General features: G+C 39.7%; 1 protein-coding gene across 1 annotated transcript in view; it reads left to right on the forward strand.

The window, feature by feature from the left end:
- Positions 1 to 7,353, forward strand: part of STAU2 (staufen double-stranded RNA binding protein 2) — a 395,353-nt gene that overhangs the window by 309,772 nt on the left and 78,228 nt on the right. The window lies entirely within an intron of this gene.

The following is a 7,353-nucleotide window of genomic DNA, read 5'->3' on the forward strand; positions in this document are numbered from 1 at the left end:
CCATCTTCCTTCCGAGGAGTGGCTGGTGGGTTTGAACCGCCAGCCTTCTGGTTAGCAGTCAAGTGCCTTAGCCACTATGCTACCAGAGCTCCCGGAGTAGCACTAGGTAACCAAAACAAAACCTTTCACGTGGATTATGTCATTTAAACTTCAATTGCCAGTGTAGTTATTCAGTAAGTATTTGTTGAATGAATGAATTTTACATCATGGTGCTGGAGTTCAAACCCACCAGCCACTCTGTGGAAGCAAAACTGGGCAACCTACTTCCATAAAGATTTGCTGCCTCAGAAACCCAATGGGGTTTGCTATGAGTTGGAAACAACTTGATGGCAGTGGGTTTGGGTTTGGTGCTGGAGTTGTTGTTTAGGTGTGGAGTGGTATATAGTTAATATTCTCTCTATGCCAGAATTTCTACAGTGCTTAGAAGCCACTTCTTACATTGCATGCTTTTGTGTGAGCATAGTTAATTTGTCTCCATGTGTCCTCTAGGTCTGTGGTCAGCAGGTCACCGATGAGCACAAATGCCGTAAGAGATGTAACCATGTTTTCAGGCTTGAGAGGGCAGGGCAGTCTATGCACAGTCATTTGGGAGCCTTTGGATGAGAATGCAGAAGACCATATAGTCTGTCTTAATAATTTATGTATTTATTATTTCTTGATTTTTTTTTTGTTTGTAATTTTTATTGTATTGTGGTAAAACATATATAACATAGTCCGTATATATAATAGAACTAACAGGGGGGCAAAGTTATGAACCTCCATAGCCACAGCCAAACACCTTGAGAGGGAATGAGTTGCTGGGCCTGCAGGCTTGAGACCATGGTTGCAGGGGACATCAAGCTCTATTGGCATAACATACTACACAAAAACATTATTCTACATCCTATTTGGGTGAGTGGTGACCGGGGTCTTAAAAGCTTGTGTACAGCCATCTAAGATGCAACAATCGGTCTCTCTTCGTCCAGAGCAAAGAACAATAAAGAAAATCAAAGACACATTGACACAATTAGTACAAGGGACTAGCTGACCATGAAACCTAAACCTCTGTGACCCTGAGTCCAGAAGAACTAGATATTGCTCAGCTACCACTGCCAACCACTCAGAAAGGGATAAAAATAGGAGATCCTGGATAGGTGGGAGAAGACTGTGGAACAAAATCTTAAAAAAAGACCAGGCTTACTGGTCTGACAGAGAATATTGCCCCTAGTCACCCTTTGGGTCTGGTATTGACCTCACTCTTGTGGCTTCCAGCCAAACAATAGACAGGCCTACAAGGTGAATAATTACATCAGGTAGATATACTCCATTGAACAATTAACCATGGGAGATCAAAAGGGCAGCATTTGGCCAGGGAGCTAGCTCAGAGGGCAGTAATGCATAGGAAGGAAGGACCGACAGAGAAGGTAATCAAAGGGAGGAAGTGGAAAGACAGCTGTTACATTATGGAGATTGCAATCAATGCCATGAAACAAAGTGTGTATGAACTGTTGAAAACGAATTTGCTCTGTAACCTTTCACCCAAATCAAAATAAATAAATAACACAAAATTCATTTTTTTAACAGTTTTTAAGTGTATGATTCAATGGTATCGATTACTTTCACAATACTGTGAAACCATTACCACCATTGATGGTTGATTTTATTTATTTATTTATTGAAATTTGGATGCAAGTTTACAGGGAAAATTAGTTTTCCATCCAACAATTTATACATTTTGTCTTGTGACATTGGTGGCAATCCCCTCAGTGTAACAGCACCCTTCCCACTTCTTCCCTGGGTTCCCCCTTTCTATTCATCCTTCCTTCCTAGTTTATTCCTACCTTCTGAGCTTTGCTTTTGGGCAAATACTGTTGTTTGGGTCTGATACTGTTGATTGTACTGAGTATGTTCTTCTCTGGATTATAGTTCACTTTATAGGCCTGTCAGTTGTTTGGCTCCACCACTCGTCTGTCAGTTTGTCATACTGTGGTAGCTTGCTTGTTGCTGTGAGACTGGGGGCTATGCCACCAATATTTCAAATACTAGCAGGGTCACCCATGGTGGACAGGTTTCAGTGGAGCTTCTATATTAAGACTAGGAAAAAGGATAAGGCCATCCACTTCTGAAAGTATTGGCCACTGAAAACCTTATGAATAGCAGTGAAACACCGTCTGATATATTATTGGAAAACTTTATAAAGAGCTGATACAGTGCCAGAAGATGAGACCCTCAGGAAGGTACTGAAAATATGACTGGGGAAGAGCAGCCTCCTCAAAGTAGAGTTGATCTTAATGACACGGATGGAGTAAAGCTTTTGGAATTTTCATTCACTAATGGGGCAAGACTCAAAAAAGGGAAGAAACAGCTGCAAACATTTCTAGTAATAGGAATGTGGAATGTACAAAGTATGAATCTACAAAAAGTGGAAGTTGTCAAAAATGAAATGGAATGCATAAAAATTGATATCTTAGGCATCAGTGAGCTGAAATGGACTGGTATGGGCCATTTTGAATCAGACAATCTGCTATGCCAGCAATGAAAATTTGAAGAGGAATGGCATTGCATTCATCAACAGTAAGAACTTTTCAAGATCTATCCAGTACTGTGCTGTCAGTGATAGGGTAATATCCATATGCTTACAAAGAAGACCAGTTAATATGACTATTATTTAAATATAAGCACCAAACACCAAAGCAAAAGATGAAAAAACTTAAGATTTCTATCAGCTCCTGCAGTCTGAAACTGACCAGACATGCAATCAAGATGTTTTTATTATTGCTCATGATTGGAATGTGAAAGTTGGAAACAAAAAAGAAGCATCAGTAGTTGGGTAGTATGGCCTTGGTGATAGAAATGATGCCGGCGAGCGCCTGATAGAATTTTTCAAGACCAATGATTCATTCATTGCAAATACCTTTATTTTTATTTTTCAACAACATAAGCAGTAACTGTACACATGGACCTTGCCAGATGGAGTATACAAAAATAAAATTGATTACATCTGTGGAAAGAGGTGATGGAGAAGCTCAATATCATCAGTCAAAACAAGGCCAAGAACTAACTGTGGAACAGACCATCATTTCCTCATGTGCAAGTTCAAGTTGAAGATGAAGAGAATTAAAACAAGTCCATGAGAGCCAAAATATGACCTTGAGTGTATCCCACCTGAATTTAGAGACCATGTGAAGAATAGATTTGATGCAGTGAACACCAGTGACTGAAGACCAAATAAGTGGTGGGATGACATCATCCATGAAGAAAGAAAAAGGTCATTAAAAAGACAGGAAAGGAAGAAAAGACCAAGAAGATGTCAAAAGAGACTCTGAAACTTGCTCTTGAATGCAGATTAGCTAAAGTGAATAGAAAAAAATGAGGAAATGAAAGAGTTGAACAGAAGATTTCAAAGAGCAGCTCGAGAAGACAAAGTATTATAATGAAATTTGCAAATACCTGGAGTTAGAAAGCCAAAAGGGAAGAATGTGCTCAGCATTTCTCAAGCTCAAATAACTGAAGAAAATAATTCAAGCTTTGAATTCCAATATTGAAGGATTTTACAGGCAAAATATTGAACGATGCAGGAAGCATCAAAAGATGAAAGGGTATACAGTCATTGTACCAAAAAGAATTGGTTGATGTTCAGTCATTTCAGGAAGTAGCATCTGATTAAGAACCAATGGCATTTTAGGAAGAAGTTCAAGCTACCCTGAAGAAATTGGCAGAAAGCAAGGTTCCAGGAATTGATGGAATACCCACTAAGATATCTCAACAAACAGGTGCAGCTCTGGAGGTGTTTTCTTGTCTATGCCAGGAAATTTGGAAGATAGCTACCTGGCTAACCAACTGGAAGAGATCCATATTTGTGTCCATTCCAAAGAAGGGTGATTCAACAGAATGTGGAAATTATCAAACAATATCATTAGTATCATGTGCAAGCAAAATTTTGCTGAAGATAATTCAAAAACGTTTACCACAGTATAGGAGCTCTGGTAGTGTAGTGCCTAAGGCACTTGACTGCTAACCAGAAGCCTGGCAGTTCAAACCCACCAGCCACTCCTTGGAAGGAAGATGGGGCAATCTACTTCCATAGTGATACTGCCCCAGAAACCCAAGGAGGGGTCACTATGAGTTGGGTCTGACTCGACACATAACAACAACAACAACAACTACAGTATATTGACAAGGAACTTCAAGAAATGCAAGCTGGATTCAGAAGAGGATGCGGAATGGGGGATATCATTGCTGACGTCAGATGGATCTTATCTGAAAGCAGAGGATACCAGAAAGATGTTTACCTGTGTTATTGACTATGCAAAGGCATTCAACTGTGTGAATCATAATATATTATGGATAACATTGTGAAGAATAGGAATTCTGGAACACTTAATTATGCTCATGAGGAACCTGTACATAGACCAAGAGACAGTCATTTGAACAGAACAAGGGGATACTGCATGGTTTAAAATCAGGGAGGGCATGTGTCAGGGTTGTATCTGTTCACCAATCATATTCAATTCTGTTTGTTGAGCAAATAATCTGAGAAGCTGGACTGTATGAAGACAGGATTGGTGGAAGACTCACTGACAACTTGTGATACACAGATGACACAACCTTGCTTGCTGAAAGTAAAGAGGACTTGAAGCACTTACTGATGAAGATCTGAAGATGACAGTCTTCAGTATCTCAACATAAAGAAAAAAATCCTCACAATCGGACCAGTAAGAAACATCATGATAAATGGAGAAAACAATTGAAGTTGTCAAAGACTTCATTTTACTTGGTTCTACAATCAACATCAGTGAAAGCAGCAGTCAAGAAATCAGGCACTGTATTGCACTAGGAAAATCTGCTGCAAAAGACCTCTTTAAAGTATTGAAGAGAAAAGATGTCACTTTGAAGACTAAGGTGCACCTAACCCAAACCATGGTGTTTTCAGTCACCTCTTAAATGCATGTGAAAACTGGACATTGAATAAGGAAGACCAAAGAAGAATTGGTGCCTTTGAGTTGTGGCATTGGTGAAGAATACTGAAAATACCGTGCACTGCCAGAAGAATGAACAAATCTATCCTGGAAGAAGTGCAGCTGGAATGTGCCTTAGAAGTAGGAATGGCCAGACTTCATCTCATCTACTTTGGTTATATGGTTAAAAGGACCATTCCCTGGAGAAGGAGATCCTGTTTGGTAAAGTGGAGTGTCAGCGAAAAAGGAGAAGACCTTGAATGAGATGGATTGACACAGTGGCCACAAGCATAGGACGTGCTCAAGCACAGGAAGCATTATGAGGCTGGCACAGGACAGGGCATCGTTTCGTTCTGTTGTACGTAGGGTCATATGAGTTGGAATCAACTTGATAACACCTAACAACAACATTAGCTATAAGTTGATCCCTGGGGGTTGGGTTTAATTCACGGTTTGAAAGATGTCTAAGGGTTACAGTATTGAGGGTTCCACCAGTCTTTATCAGACCAGTAAGTTTGGTCTTTTATATGATTTTTGAATTTCATTTTATTTTCCTCCCTCTCTGTCTAGATCTTCTGTTGTGATCTTAATCAGAATGGTCACTATCACTAGCCACATACCATCTAATTCTGGTCTCAGGGTAGTGGGGGCTGTGGTTTGCATGATCCATCAATCCTTTGGACTAATTGTTTCCTAAGGGAGGAAGTGGGAAGGGTGCTGTTACTCGGAATTACTAAGAGTGATTTTCTTCACTCTTCTTTGCTTCAGACATGGAAAGACCAGTAGTTGCATTTTAGATGGCTACTCACAAATTCTTGAGACTCCACTGCTACTCACCAAAGTAGCATATAGAAAATTGTCATCGTGGAGTATGTTATGCCAGTGCACCTAAATGTCCCCCCAAGACAGTGGTCCTGAGTCCCCAAGCCCAGTGACTCATTTCCTCAAGGTGTTTGCTTATGGCTAAGAAATTTTCAGAACTTTGCCCCCTGTATGCTCTACTATATCCATAGATATATTTGCAGTATATATAAATTCATGTGTAGACGTATCCTCTGCCAAACCTATACGTAAGATGTTTGTTTTTAAATCCTACTTTAATCTAGCAATTCTACTGTTTAGTGTATTAAATCAGAACATAAGTGTTACATAGCCATGCTTAGGAAACTTGTAATTTTAGTCTGAATAATGGTAACAATACAAGTCACAGTATACTAACTATAATACAAAGCCAGAGAATACATTGATTGAAAAACAGTGAATCTGCTTTGTTTTATAGCAAGTGAGTCAGAACCATATGAATCCTGAGAAATGGAGTTGTTGTTGTTATGTGTCGTCGAGTCAGACCCGACTCATAGCAGCTCCTCCTTGGGTTGCCGAGGCAGTATCACTATGAAAGTAGATTGCCCAACTTTCCTTCCGAAGAGTGGCTGGTGGGTTTGAACTGCTAGCCTTCTGGTTAGTAGTGAAATGCCTTAGGCACTACGCCACCAGAGCTTCTATGACTATCATAGTGAATTAAAATTTCGGTATTATCACAGTATAACTTAATTCCATATACCTTCTTTTTAGTTGTTCATAATTGTGTGAAATCAGTAATAAAATGGGAGCTAGAATGGAAAGGGAATTTATTTAGTGGTGGTGGTTGTGTTGTATGCTGTTGAGTCGATTTCAATTCACGGCAAGCCTGTGTATGACAGACCAGACCTGCCCCACAGGGTTTCCTAGGCTGTAATATTTACAGAAGCAGAACACCAGGTCTTTTCTACCATGGAGCTGTTGGTGTGTTTGAAATTGCCAACATTTCAGTTAGCAGCATATCACTCAACTATTGCACCAGCAAGGCTCCTTGATTCATTTTGCTGAATTTCTTTCATATAGGGGATTTGGAATCACCAAAGTATTTTTTAAAAATCTTAAAAACAAAACAAAATACAAATTACTAAAATGCCATCCATTCCAAATGATTTATGGTAAGAATAAAAATACTTATGTTCTGTGTATTAGCTTTTAAGTGTCAGAATCAAATTGAGGTTTTGTTCATCAGTTGCACCTTGATCTATGGGAACTAAGAAATTTGAAAACAGGTGATATCGGAGCCCCACTCAAAGCAAATCTGATTGAATCCTGTCAAATTAGAGGCTGACACACTTTTTATAAAACTTCTTATTGAGGTCCAATAAACATGCAGAAAAATGTACATAGCACAAGGATATTTGATGAGTTTTTGTGAACTGAATACACCTGTGTAACCAGTATCCTAATCGAGTGCAAAAACGACAAGGAGGCCACATGTTCTGACCTCCTCTAATCCCACGAGAGGAAGACAGGATTACCAGCAGTAACCCAAGGCCTATTACTGCAAGGCCAGACATGCTGCCTCCCTCCAGCCCTTTCACCAACCGTTCCTCCCAAA

The sequence above is a fragment of the Orycteropus afer genome, unplaced genomic scaffold (assembly GCF_000298275.1).
Source record: "Orycteropus afer afer isolate SDZICR_OR568_19922 unplaced genomic scaffold, OryAfe1.0 scaffold00662, whole genome shotgun sequence".
Lineage (NCBI taxonomy): Eukaryota > Metazoa > Chordata > Mammalia > Tubulidentata > Orycteropodidae > Orycteropus > Orycteropus afer.